The sequence below is a fragment of the Melanaphis sacchari genome, unplaced genomic scaffold (genome assembly GCF_002803265.2).
Source record: "Melanaphis sacchari strain LSU unplaced genomic scaffold, SCAv2.0 Contig0_pilon_pilon, whole genome shotgun sequence".
Taxonomy (NCBI): Eukaryota; Metazoa; Arthropoda; class Insecta; order Hemiptera; family Aphididae; genus Melanaphis; species Melanaphis sacchari.
This window is the reverse complement of record NW_020270366.1, coordinates 8,354,506-8,369,725: the sequence shown is the minus strand read 5'-3', so window position 1 is coordinate 8,369,725 and position 15,220 is coordinate 8,354,506. Positions and strand designations below refer to the sequence as shown.

At 25.8% G+C, this 15,220-nt stretch overlaps 1 protein-coding gene across 2 annotated transcripts in view; it reads left to right on the top strand.

Moving 5' to 3' along the window:
• Positions 1 to 15,220, top strand: part of LOC112598502 (follistatin-A) — a 71,908-nt gene that overhangs the window by 10,074 nt on the left and 46,614 nt on the right. Inside the window, exon 1 of one of the 2 annotated variants that reach the window (XM_025344999.1) lies at positions 13,306 to 13,581. The exons of the other annotated variant lie outside the window; for it this stretch is intronic. The gene's annotated coding sequence lies outside the window, so the exon portion shown is untranslated. Of the gene's footprint in view, positions 1 to 13,305; positions 13,582 to 15,220 lie in introns of those variants that run through there. 2 annotated transcript variants of the gene reach the window in all.

The following is a 15,220-nucleotide window of genomic DNA, read 5'->3' as shown; positions in this document are numbered from 1 at the left end:
AGCTGGAAATCTATAAATGTAAAGTTATGTCCTTTTTGAGAAGCTCATCCATTCTTTATTTATCATTATGACTATTCCACTGATAACGTGATATTATATCGAATAAACCAAGTTAAGGATATAGGTTTAATTTTTATTCCAAGATAATCTTTTGCACCACATATTGGCTGGATAGTACACTTAAGAATTTATTAGACGACATATAGGGTCAATTATGTTTGGAAGATGTCTGTTGATATTAAACACTTCTCTAGTTAAATTAACTGTAGATTATAGGTTTGTGGTATGGTCTCAAAGAACTAAATGTGACATAACTCAAATTAAACTATTCAGCATCATTTTTTTGAAAATGGTTTCCTGATTTATGGACATTAATCATGAACCTCGTGACTATCAACCTGTCTAGTGGTACTTAATATATCTACTCGAGAAAAAGGATAGATATGTACGATATTACATTTTTTAACGGTTAAGTTTCTGGCGTGATTGATTCACCTTGCTTATTATTCAGAATAGGTCTTTGCATTCCAAGAATAACTCGTTCGCGAGACCCTTAATACCTAGCTCCAGTGAAAATAAATTATTTAGAAGATGACTCTTTAAAGAGAGCTATGTCTTTTGTTAACAGTTATTCAAGTTATGGTGATCTCTCTCACTTAGGTCTTTTATTTTTGTTGTATTTAGTAAGTTTTTTTTCTTTTCATTATTAATATAAACGATATCGTTTAAGAGCTTATTATTTAATATTAGGTATACATATATTTTAATTTATATAATACTGAATGTTATTATTATGTATATATATATATTATATAATAATATTTTTATGTATTATGTTAAGAAAATATAGATAGGTACCAAATTTGAATCCAAATCAAAATGTGGTTAGGATTTTACTTTTTTAAGTTTTATTTATTCATAGTATTTTTATATTAATAGATATTAAGGAAATTAAAAATATTTTTGCATATGGGGATCTAATATATTGATACCTATATTGTCTAATGTAGACTTCAAGTTAAGGACTGATTTTATTTACTCATTACTTCATACATAAAGTAATTATATTTTGTTCATTGAAGTTTTATTTTTAAACGTATAGTACAAAATGTTGCACCATAGTTAATTCTTAGTGTATAAATTAAAATTTAGTGTAATAGTTCCTAAGGAATGTGTGTTAATTTATAAATAATAAAATATAAAGTATAAAACTTCAATAAATCTTTTTTTTTCTATTCAAATATATAATTTTGAATTTTTAGAACTTATTAGGATTTGTTATTTAAATTAATTTATCTTATATCGTATTAGGTTTATAGTCATATCGTATTGTGTTTATAGTCAATAATTAATGTTAACAATTCAAAATTAAATAACATTTTATAATATTTATATAAATGATATATATTAAATAGGAAATAATGAATTATGATTACTTAAGAATTTAAGATTGAGTGTTTATAAAAAGTATAAAATACCTGATATTTATTTTAATTAGAATATATATGCTAATTAATTTAGTAATTCGTTTATAATATTTCTAATATTTGATTCAATTAAAAAAAAAAAAAATAAATAAATAATCGTTCACTCACTTAATTTTTTTTCAAAATTATTAACTTTGAATTACTATTTATTATCTAATATAGGACGAGTATACAAATATTTATTAGCTCATACTTAATCAAAATAAAATATATTTTGAGAATTATTAAAATTGATAAAGTATAATTGACATTCAACTTAACCTAGTATAATATAACTATGGTCATATGTACAATTATGCATAACTGAGATTTGAATTGATAAATGCTAGTAAATTTTAATCTATAACGTATTTTACTTTTATAGTATTATACATTAAAGTAAATTATATTTATAAGGATAAACTTTAAGTGTTGATATGTACTTTATATTTATCTAGTAAATGAATTAAATAATTATTAATTAATATAAGATTTAAAATAACTAATAATTATACATATTATCCATAGTAGGTGCTTTTATTAAACTCTAACATTTTATTAGAAAATTATAATTCTAAATACATTTTTGCTATCAACTATATTAACTATATGTTAGTTATTGTCTTATTATCAGGCATGGATTGAAAAAAAAAAATTATATTTATTAAATAACATTATATTATTATTTTTGATTGAATTAAATTTGAAAGTTTAGGTAAATAATTGTTTGTCATTTTAATTATTGGTTTATTAATTTATAAAATTAACATTCTACACAGTAATGTAGGTACGCAGAATTTTAATTCGGTTAGAGTTTAAACTATAGAATAATCTAAACTGTTGAGGGGATCCTACATTATTTTCATGCTCTATACCTCAAATATTAAATAATACATTAAACTACAAAATAATTCGAAATACTGATTTTTATATTTGTCTAAGGTCATAAAATGTTGTATTTAATTTGAGATTGTGTTTATTTATAATAAAAATTTTACTATACAATTACTATAAATTTAACATATAACTAGACACTAGTAACTACACAAGTACTTAAATTATAATTTTTGTTGATTTTATCCACCAAGATATTACAAATAATAATAAAATATACCTATATATAATATACATACCTATTAGTGTATTATTTTAGTGATTTATTTATTATAGCATGCTCACCCCTTTTTTATTCAAATTTTGGTTTTAGACATTTTTAAGATTTGAACATTTTTAAAACCATTATATTTTCAAATACTTAAATTTATAAATCACTTAAAAAGTATTTTGTTACGATGAAAACACCTTTTTTCAAATAAAAATTATACTTATAATATTATACATATGTAACAAATGACAGGATTGTATTTAGGCACTACATCGTCTAGTGTTAATTTGCTGTGTATAGTGGATAAACGTTATTTCTATAAACATTTTAGGTTATATTTTATCAAATAGGTACATTGAAAAATAATCTATTTTATTTTAATTATTTTTATCACAAGTTCTAAACCATAACTAAATACTAAAATAAAAATAAAATAGGATCTAAATGTTTTTATCAGGATAGCTAAGTGCTATGTACTCAGTTAATTTATGTAGGTACTTATTTTGATTAATAGACTTATATTTATTTTATGTCTTTATATGCAGATATGCTACATATGTTGCTCAACCTATATATAATTAAAAATCATAATAATAATTATGGGCCATAACTAATAATAATTAATAATAAATAATTGATGTATAATAATATACAGGTTGACTATTGAAAATAAACATTTATTAATCATTATCATGAAAATTATTAATGTTTTTTATCTATAATTTTAGGACATTTAAAAAAAAAATCATATTTTTTACTTCGTATATTATAAATCGTTATAATTTTAAGCTTTTTTACTTTTTCGAATAAGCAAAAATCCTAAAACAAAAGCTTTTATACAGAAAAGCTATAATATTTTTCATGTAGAATATTTTTTTAGATAGATAAATAAAATTTAAAATAAGTATTTAAAGTTTAGGCGAGCGAAGCTTAGATCAAAATTATATAGTATTCCTTTATAACTTCTCTCTGGCCATTTTAATTAGGACAAAGATTCAATTTTCATGCATAAATATTTTAGAAAATTATTCTGCTTAGAAATATCAAATTAAAAATCTACATTGTCATTAAAAAAAAATTTAAACTTAAAAATAACAGTGACAAAAGGTATTAAGAAATAAATTTCTTTTTCAAAAAATATTATATTGTAATTACTTCAAATAATATACTAAATACATTCTTAAACGTTAATGCTTTTCAAGATATCAGTTTACCCAGTATATTATGTCAACGACCTTCTACGCCTTACACTCAAAGAGATAGTATCCACGTGTTGACAGGGTTACATTGTTATAGAATAAATCAATATTCAGAGATTTGATGTCAGAAAGTGCGAGATCGCTGACCTTCACAATTATTGAGACTTACCAATCATTATACATTACAAAAAATAATCATAACATAATTACTTTAGATAAATTAAATATAGTTCTTAATTAATAATCCATAACGGGTCACTACACTTAAATTAGCAAATTAAAGTTCTGTTTTTTCATTGATTGATGAGTGTCTATTTAGCATTTTTACATATTACTTAAGAAGTGTTAAATTGAAATTTTGATGCGATAAAAATATTAAGAATCTGAATAATTCATTATTTGTTGGTATGAGTCTGATATAATATAATTGTAGTTAAAAAGTTAAGATATAAAATTTTATTTGTATTGCAGATAACTTAGCATTCAAATTTTATGTCATAATTTTTTTGATTAAATTTATATATTTTTTCATAGGTAACTAAAAGTAAGTTTAATTAATGCAATATTGAATTTTAAAATATTTAATTATGATTTAAATATTCAATATAAACAATTTTATTATAATATAATATATTTATTATATTCTGAATTCCAAATAACTATTTATAATAAAGTAAAAACATTTGTATTATAAACTTATATATTTATTTATTATCAATAGCATAAATTATTTAAATTAAGAAATTTTATAAATTTTAAATCGTATTAGATATTAGTTCTTATTATATGTGTTTTAAGAAATCATGATTAAAATAAATGCACTAATGAGAAATAATGCATAAATATACTATAAATATTACCAAAATATTATTCTTAGACTGACTATTATATTATATATAATACAAGTTAGTGATAGGTTGGCTGCAAGTTCCTTGAATAAACAATTAGTGTATGGGATTTTCAGAGAATGTTTGCATCATAAGTACAGGTATATGAAATGATTATGATTTGATGAAATATTTTTAAATTTTAAGTTAAATATAAAATATCTAAAGCTTAATTATTTTTCAACCAAAACAGTTTTGTCTGGAGGATTTAAGTGAGACTTATATTGTTTAAGTACTATCACTGAAATGTTCACTGATAACAATTAACGTCTTATGTCTGTATAAATCAAAATGATATTAGAAAAATAAATGGTTAAAAAATATTATTAAAAGATATCAAGTAATAAAGTATTATCTAATTAAAGTTAATAGAAATTTCAAAAAAAAAAAAAAAAATGATTGTAAAATGTATTACTTTAATACATAAAAAACAAAGGAATTCCAATTGAACACTAGGCTTTACATGTTAACTTCATATTTAAAAAGAAATACATACAAATCGCAAGATTAAAATTTTGATTTACAAAATATTTATGTAATTATGGTCTTTAACTATAGGGAAGTGTTAAAAAAAGTATGTTAATAAAACTTGAATCTTTAAAAAATATTACCCTAAAATAATTATCTAACTTTTTTTCTATAATTATACACTTTATTAAGATCTGAGAATAATTTCAGAACATAATAAAGCTAAATATTTTTATAAACATTTTCATAATAAATTATGTTTCCATTTTAACCCATTTATAAAAAAATAACAGTACTTTTTAATTTCAGGTAATCCTCCAATAAATTTAAAGCGTAAATTTTATCACCAATCTTCTAAATGATTAAAATTACATTAATTTCAATAATCAATTATTACCTAATTGAAATAGGTAGTTCTATCAAAATTTTTCCATTCTAAAAATTCTTTTTATGTTATTATCATTTAACATATTTGCTTATCTGGGCAGGTTATAAATATATTATAGAAAAAATAAAATTATTTTCAAGCAAACGGGTTATTACCTGAAATTCGGTAGCAATCCATGGTTTAGCTTTATCCTTACTGACCTACAAATTCTTAAGAGACTTTTTTAAATTTATTACTTGAGAGTTCGTTAAAGATATTTGGTTTTTGATTTATAACATCTGGTATATCTTATATACGTTGTACACATTAAATTCAAGTCATAAAAATACTAATGAAATATTTCGTGACCACGTGAATTTAATTAATAATAACGATTATTCTAGTTAGCTTTATTGACTTAAGTTATGACTTATGACTATAAACTAATTAAAAAATATACAGTATACACAACAAGTATGTGCACGAGTATAAAAACCTGGACAATAGTATGATTAAAGAGAAAATAAAAAAGATAATTAAAAAATTATATTTGCCTGTATAAGTTAAACTAGATAATAAGTAATATAACTACGAACAAATATATTTAATAGTAAAAATAAAAGTTTAACACCTCTAAATAATGTTTAAATAATTAATATTTTTCATAATATTTTTAATAATAAATAACTCTTAGTAAAAAAAAAAGCAATCTGAAGTCAGTTGTTTTTTTCCATGTTTGTTTACTAAGAGAAAATACTTGTTACTATACTACTTGTGAATATTTCCCAACAAAATAATAAATTATAGAGGTTATACATTTTTTGGAGAAGTATATTAAACGCTCTTTATAGTGTATACATTTTAACCCCTTTAACACTTACGTTTTATTACAAACTTGTTGAATTTTCCAATTCTGGAATATGCATATAATAAAACCTAATGCTTCGAAATATAAGTTTAAAAAAACCTGGAAAGTCATTGTATTGGATGTATTGAATTTGAATTAAATGATATCATATCACTAATTATTCTTTATGAAAAACTATTCTAAGTACAGACTTATTATAACCTTTTTTTTTATAATTTATTTATATTACTATTAAGAAAGTCTTTAAATATTATAATCATATTATGTTAGATTATACTAGTTTTTGTTAACTATCATAACATTTTATTGAATTAAATCGAAAATAATTATAAATTTACATAATTTATCATTGCTATTTACTTATAAATAAATACAGACTTAACATATATGATGCAAATAGATTTTTAGGAAAATGGTTTAAACATTTTGAAAATTTAATTGTAAATAAAAAATAGTAATAAACGTAAGGATGAAACGTCTCTACCATTAATATTTTTTTGACTTTTAACAAAATAATTTAATTTTTTTTTCATTAAATATTCAATTTTGTCAAACTGAATTTCAATCGTGTTGTGTATATATTCTTAGTTTTTCGTAATTTCTATTAGTTTTTCCGATTATTTTAAAAAACCGTCGGGAATTTGTTTATTTTTTTTAGTTTTTAATACTTCTTAAATTACTAACTAAATCCAATTTTTTTACGAGAAACCAACTAAAAAATTAAATATTTAAACTTTTTCAAAGCTTTTAAAAGCGACGGTGACAGAACAGACACAACAAAATATAAAATAATCAACAACATACATTTTTCTCAGAATTTAAAATAAAATTCACATTTTTTTGATTTAATATCCAGACTACTCGAGCAGTTTAAAATTACGTATTATATTATTCTCCCAAAAGTTAATCAAGTTAACTTAAATAATTAACAATGAGTTAAAAAAATTAACTGGCGATATTAATTAACTATAGTATATAATATTATACAACGATATTTAAAAGTAGGTGTAATACATATAGATACTGTAATAATAATTGAATATTATACACCACCAGTGTATTTGATGATTCTTAATATTATAAATAAATATGACTCAGACTAAAAAGATATTAAAAAACAAGTTTTTGTGAATTAAACTGCAAATATTGAAGAACAAGTTTGGCATATCTTGAAGAGAAAATTAATAATTTTTTTTTTCAAGACGTTTAATTAACTGAAAAATAGTATTATACATTATTATATGAGTCAGCAGTCCCAGTTTAAATATAAGTGCTAAAAAAAGAACGACCAATAATACTCCGCATTGTTTATATAATATATTTTATGTATCTAAGAAGAGTCAATGATGGAGGATGTTAAATATGGACGGAAAACCGTATGAAAAAGACCAAGGAGGAAATCTATGTGCACGCACATATTAATTACTACAGTGTTTGAATTGTAAATCCTATGATGCGGACGATGCACATAAACAGACAGCCTGGTCAAACCGTACCTAAATTTTGATACCAGTATAGTCTCTCGAAAAAATCCAAAATCATAATTGTCAGCCAATCTTCGATGACGGCGTTTATCGTTACCATATTTAGGAGTGCTTTCAGTCGTGTGGCCTATCGCATCGGAAAACACACGAACTCGCGCGGTATTTCTATTCACACAAAACCGATACATGTATATACTGCAGAGGGAGCGAGAGATTTAATACTGATACACACACATATATATATATATATATATTTATTATTTATATTATATTCAGATAGATGGAGAAAAAGAGAGAACGACGAGATGGAACGAGAAAAATACGCACATATTCCCAGCACACACATACACACATGTATGTATATACGGCTTGGGCTGCTGCTGCTGCCGCCGTCGTCGCCGACATGACCGCCGATGATAGGGTGTTCGGGGTGGCGGTGGGCGGAGAGGAGAGAGAGAGCGTCTGGTTTATACAGGTGTCTAGACGGTAAATAAGCAAATCCTTCTCTCGATCGCTCTGCTGTTAGGTCTCGTCAACGCGCACGCAGAGGCCCTCGACACACACACACACACTCTCGGACGTGTGCGCGTGCGCGCGAGCAACTGAACGGTCGTATCGTCAACGGCCGCCGGTCACTGCGCCCATCATTACTGTTGTTGGAGTGCTTTTTTGCCTCCATCTCGTCGTCGTCATCTCACCCCTCTACCCGTTCCCTTTATCGCCGCCAGTGTTTCTATACAAGCACACACACACACACACACACACACACACGCGCGCGCGCGTATACATATTATATTCCGTATTTATTCAAATGAGAGACATTTCGCAGCATTGTCCCGACGACGGCCAAGACGACTAAAGACGGCCAAGACGGCGACGACGACGACGACGACTGTTACGACTGCAACCATGTCGGCCGTGTGTGCGGTTTACCGTGGAGGCCCGTTCTTCGTGTAGTCGCAATAAACAGACCGATGAACCTCTTGAGATGCACTATTGAAGAGTAAGCGGCGGCGGCGGCGGCGGTGGCCTAAACATCGCCGACCGCAAGTACGACGTCGGCCGGCTATATAGCTGCACCTGCACGCACCGTTCTGCCGCAACCGCCGCCATTACCGGATGCTGTGTAATATTCTTGCCCCGTGGCCGTAGCCTCCGCGACCACTGCTGCCGTTGGTGCGACGCGCTCGCCCGTCCGAGTGCATTTCCCGAGTGGTCACCGTAACATTTCCGACGAAATGAGAAACGTCGCACCACCGCGCTCGCACCGCTGAGAAACGGCGGTCTACCGTCGTAAGTCAGTCGGCGAGACCCCGTCTGCAGCTGCCCCGTGCGCTGGCGATGTTATTTTATTCTCCACCGCCGCCCCACTTGCCCACGCGCGGTCTCCTATAGTTGTTTACTATATTATATAATAATAATATGTATACACGGAGACTCGACCAGCGGTAACCAGCTGCAACGACCAGACGTACCTACCTCTATAATCTATATAGACATTAACACGAATATAGATTATAATAAACCGTGTATAGGTTAGCCGAGGTTTTGGTTTTAAGAACGGCACTCTTACGAACCCCCTTCCATACATTTACCCCACAAGAAACGGTATCACTAAAATACGTTTGTTACATAGTTACGACTCAATTATACGAATACCGTAACGTCTTTGTACATTTTAAAAACTTGAGTTTAGAATTACAACTTACAAGTTGTAACACGCCTTCTTTGAGAATTTTAAATTTAGTTATTCGTTTCAAAATGTGTAAAATAAAATGGTAATCACACAGTGATAAATAAAAAGTGAAATTATACTTGTACTCGTGATTTTAAATTTATCAAGTCTAAGATTAAAATATTTTATTATTCTCGTTCAATAAACTATTATATTTTTGTTGGCTAAAAGAAAAGCAATTTTAGATCGCAATATTTATACACTCAAATGAAAATACTAGAAGAAAATTTCACTGATTTACTTAAATAACGGGATAAAACAAAAACATTCTGTTGTTCCGTTGAAATGTTGTCTGTAAAACGGTACACAATGCTGAAAAGAGCAAAATCCCTACTTCAAACGACGCGAATGGTCACCCTATATTTTACTCAACCACAAATATATAACCGCCGATAGCTGTACAAAAAAAAAAACCACTGCAGGTAACGATCTCGATGGACGAAAGAAAAAGTTTGTTATTAAGACTTCTGCACTGCTGATTTTAGCTGTTTCGTTTTCTCTGTGTATGTTAGAACTTATAAATGGTTTGCTGGTATTTAATATGGTGTGTTTATAAAGGTTTAATATTTTTTTCATCATATTATGTGCACGTAATGTAAAACGGTAAAAGATTTTAGCTATTGTTTGTCATGTTTATCATTTCGATTATTTATAGTGCGTATATTAATTTTTGGTTATGTTAGATGATCAATTCTTTTCTACCCTATCGTGTCGTCGATGTATAGTTTAATATTTTTACAGATTAACTGTCGTTGGGCCCGATTCGAGTTAGAAATATTTATGAACACTTTTATTATTTCTGTTGTTGAACAATTTTATGATAGTTTTCGTCGTAAAAAAATCATACTGGAGGACTGTAATATCATAAACAATGATTACACATTAAGCTTAATCCCCTATTATATATTTTTATACTCTCTTTCTATAATATACTATAATCATTATGTAGTTTAGACTGCAGAGTTCTGATAGTATTAGTCGTTTTACATATAAACAATATACGATGATGTATTATCGACTCATGCTATAATATATAATAGAGTTTATTTTCTGTTATTTTATATTTAATTTGATATTAGCAATGTTAATTGACAATTGTACAGTAGAAAAAAGTAAATAATAACTAATTTATAAAATACAATAAAACACCATTAGAAAAAAAATTAAATCAATGTTAAAATGTAAATGTATGGAGTAATTTTATAAAATTCCAAACTTAGATAAATGATAAATAAAAGTTAACTATAAGCGATAAAATGTATAAATTTATTTTAATTTATAATCTATGTTTTAATCAAAATTTACCAAAAATTAAAAATTGCATTATTGTATTTTTTATACTCAATGATATTCAAAACAGTAATTTATTTTTGGCAATTATTGAATTACTATTGATATGTTAAGTCAGAATAATATTTTTCTTATATTATGTTTATTTATAATTTTATTAAAAGAAAATATTAAGAAAATGTATATTTTATATAACAAGTTTTTCATTTATTTAATGAAGAATAAAATTAGAATATTCAAAACTAATACATTTTAAAACACTTTTCGGCAATCAATATTTAATTTAGAGTACCGGTAATTTCCAGAATTGAAATTCAAAATTGTATGCTGCATACTTGTACTATGCAAGTTAATTTATAAACTACCTCGCGTCTTTTCGTATAAATATAAAATATAACTAAATAAGTCATTGGTTATTTTATTTGTAAGTTAGAATTTTGATTGAGCTTTTAATCCCTTTAGCTGGTATTATACGTAAATTATATATTTATACTTTTATTTTTAAATTTTAGGTAATAATTTTCATAAACTGCAGGATTCCGAATATTGAAAAATAATGATTTTTGATTTACGTATTACGTAACATGCTTGAAGATTGGTTTTAAAAATAATATTAGTAATAAAACTTAATGGATTATGGGTATAAGTAATTAGTATTAACTGTATTAACACATATTACATTTTCATAAACAAAATAAATTGTTTTACAATAATAAAATCCAGTTATAAATCATATAACCAGGTAATTTTTTTTTATTGCTGACTATTTTAATTAAATAATTTATTGTGATTCAACTTTCAAGTATGTGATATGGAGAGATACTAATATATCGTTAAATAGACTAAACATGATGGAAAACCTAAAATATTTAAGATGGTATTTTAAGTAACTTTTAATAATTTGCGCCACCTATAGACGGCTATAGATACATTAGTATGTAGTCATATATTTGCACCAAAATGTAAAATAACAATATGTAATTTGCGCAACATTTAAATATTAATCGGTGTTTTGTGACACGGCAGAGAACGAAATAGTATAATATGTAATATGCGCCACACTTTCAATTTTAATGGTTGGAATTTACTTGATAAATAAACTGAGTTTACATAACACATAAAACGTGAATGAATAATATAGACTATTAATAATATAAACAATTAGAGAATGGATTATAAATTGTAAAATTCCTGATTTTTACGTATTTTATTATTAAGTAAAATATTACTCATTTATACACAAAGTACGTATACATATGTTATAAAGTACACATAATTTTACCAAGTTTTACTATATTATTTATTAAGAATATGCTATATTCAGAGTTTAATACTAAAAACTAGGGTTATGAGTGTTATGGCTTATGACTTATTGACTTATGACATACATTTATCTTATATAAGTCCCGGTGTTCTTAGTAAAATTTACATTAGGTAATAATAAAAAATAATGTTTTTTATAGAATATATTAATAGAAATTTGGTAAGAAATACAATTTTAGTACAATTTTTTTGAAATTAAAATTTATTAATAGATTATTATTTAAAATTTGTCGAGTGATTAAATATGAATTTTTATGAATACCGGTTTTCAGTAAAATATTTATCACGACAATTTTTGTGTATTTAGTTTTTTTATTATTTCGGATTGATTTTAATTTCACGAGCTCTAAAAAAAAAATAACACTAGTTTTAAAATAAATCATTATAAAATCATGTTTCTTTAATAATTATATTTAAAGACGTTACTATTTATAGTTCCATACAAAACTATTTTTTTTTTCACATTTTATTATTTGACATCATTAAAATAAATCACTGAATTAAACTTTTTCGTCTATTTAATATATAGTTATTCGATTAGTAATATTCATTTTATTTGTATTTTATTATTATAATTTTTTTTCGCAGAATTATGAGCATTTGTTTTCACAAAAATTATTATTGGATGTAAATATGAATAAGTATGAGTATTTAAATAAATATTATTTTCTCATAATTAATTGAACACTAACAAATTATTTACTTATATAACGTATTAAACTGTAAAAGTATTATTGATCATTTCGTTGAAGTTAATTGTGTATTTCTAATATACACCATAATCACGTTTCAAATGAAAATTATTTATTGCATTCAATACATATTAGTTATTACAGTATAATATTATGCACTATAACACATTTAAATAGTAGTAGTTATAAAGTGTGAGTTTGTATAATAAATTATTATAAAATTATTTTATGAAATTAATATTTTGAATTACTAAATTAAGTACCATATGATAATAACATTCAATCTGTAATTAGGTTTTGGGGCTCATTTGTATAATAATAATATGGATACAAATCGCCGCAATCGTGAAGTACTAGTAGTAGTAGCGGTGAGCGTTAGTAAATCGATGGTTTCCACGTTCGATAGTGTCAGTGCATTTCACATGGCGGGAACGGTCCCATGCACATTCTCTGTACCTGCTTGTACCGAGACGGTTAACAGTCCGAAATTGACAGTGCTGAATGGCACGGAAGTCCGCGTAGTTTACATTTTGTGTGTTCCATGATTGAATCATTTTTAATTAAAAATATTTACTACAATATTAATTATTAAAAAGCGTTTAGTAACGGGAACAATTATTATAATATATTGAACACATTGGATTCATAACCACTAGAATATTTTCGTCTTTTTTATAAAACTTTGAACTTTCGGAAGGTATGACATTGAACGATTTTTTTTTTTTTACAAGAATATAATAAATTACATTTTATGTTAAAATTATTTCTTTATTTTTTATCTATGTATTAGTATTATTTATGTTTATTAACATAAAATTAATTTATTATTTTAACCTTTACGCAGATTCTTATCATACTATTCATAAGTCTCATTAAAGTATTTAAAATGCTTTTCTTCTTTTTAAATTTAATTTTAATAGTAAAGACAATAATTATGAATATTTTTTTTCATTGATTATAAATAAAAAAAAATATTATGTACAAACATATAGCTTATTTATCGTTTAATATATCTTCCAAAATTATTGTAATATTAAATAGTTATAAACTTATATCCAATCGATACAATTAAAAGATTTATACATGAAAAGTAGTTATTTTTAAAACAATCAGTGCTTATTTAAGTAAAATTCAAGAAATATATATATAAATAAATTTTCTGCTTATTAATTATTTTAAAATTTTGAGATTAGTTTTATTTTAACCACTACATGTAAATAGATAACGAGATTCGATTTACATTTATACACATAGCAATATTTTAACCTATTTTTTAAATTTAGTTGGATAATATTTTATATGACTAATTATTTTTATAGAATTTTACTTAGTTAGGTTTCAGTATTTATAAATAGCTGTCCTTTAATTTAATAAACATTTTGATACAATAATAGATTATATTATGAAGTAATATTTTTATACATTATTTATATTTGTAATTATGAATTGGAGTTTATCAGAGAAAGGTACAAATAATAATAATTACATGCTTAGATATAAGAGAGTAATATTATAGTATTTAAAAACTGAAGTGCATATTATGGTCAATCTTAATAATGGTCTGTACTCTATATAAAATATAATTAATTTCGTTTCTTATTAATTTTTCAAGAAATCAATTTGTATACGTGGTGATCCGTTGAAGTGATTTTAAAAATGTTCAAGTATCTAATAATTTATATATCTACGTAATACAATATTTCAAAATATGGTAAATGTCACTTAAGTTTTAATAGGCTCGAACGGCGTTAATAGGATGACTCAGCCAGACTTTTCCAAAAAAAAAAAAAACGAAAATGTGAATATGTTTACCACTTATATGATATATAGTGTATAAGTGTAATATTATAAATATATGTAATAATTCTACCTACGTACACTAATATTGTTACCGTAAAACTCTTATTGCAAGCATGTACAAAGCATTCGTGGCCAAGTAATTAGGTATGTCAGCTACAAACCAATCTCGTAGTCTTCGGAGGCTGACGTCACGTGCCAAGTCCCACGAGAACATTTTTATCAGTCGTGATAATGACTTTTTGTCGACATATCTTGTTATTTTTATCACGGAGACACCTATATTACAGAAGCAGTACGGTGCAGACATAAGTCACAGGTGCATATATGTGTGCGCGCTAAAGGTAGACGCAACGTTTTTCGTGAACCGAACGCCCGGCGGATCGCAGCGGTTGGTGCGGTTCCAAGTGGAACGGTTGCCTCCGCCTACTTGACTAGCTGTCGATAGCAGTTCAAGGCCGAAAAGCGCATTTCCCGTGTGTGCGCGGAAGCGTGTGTATGTGTGTATTTGGGTGTGTGTGTGTGTGTGTGCACGAATA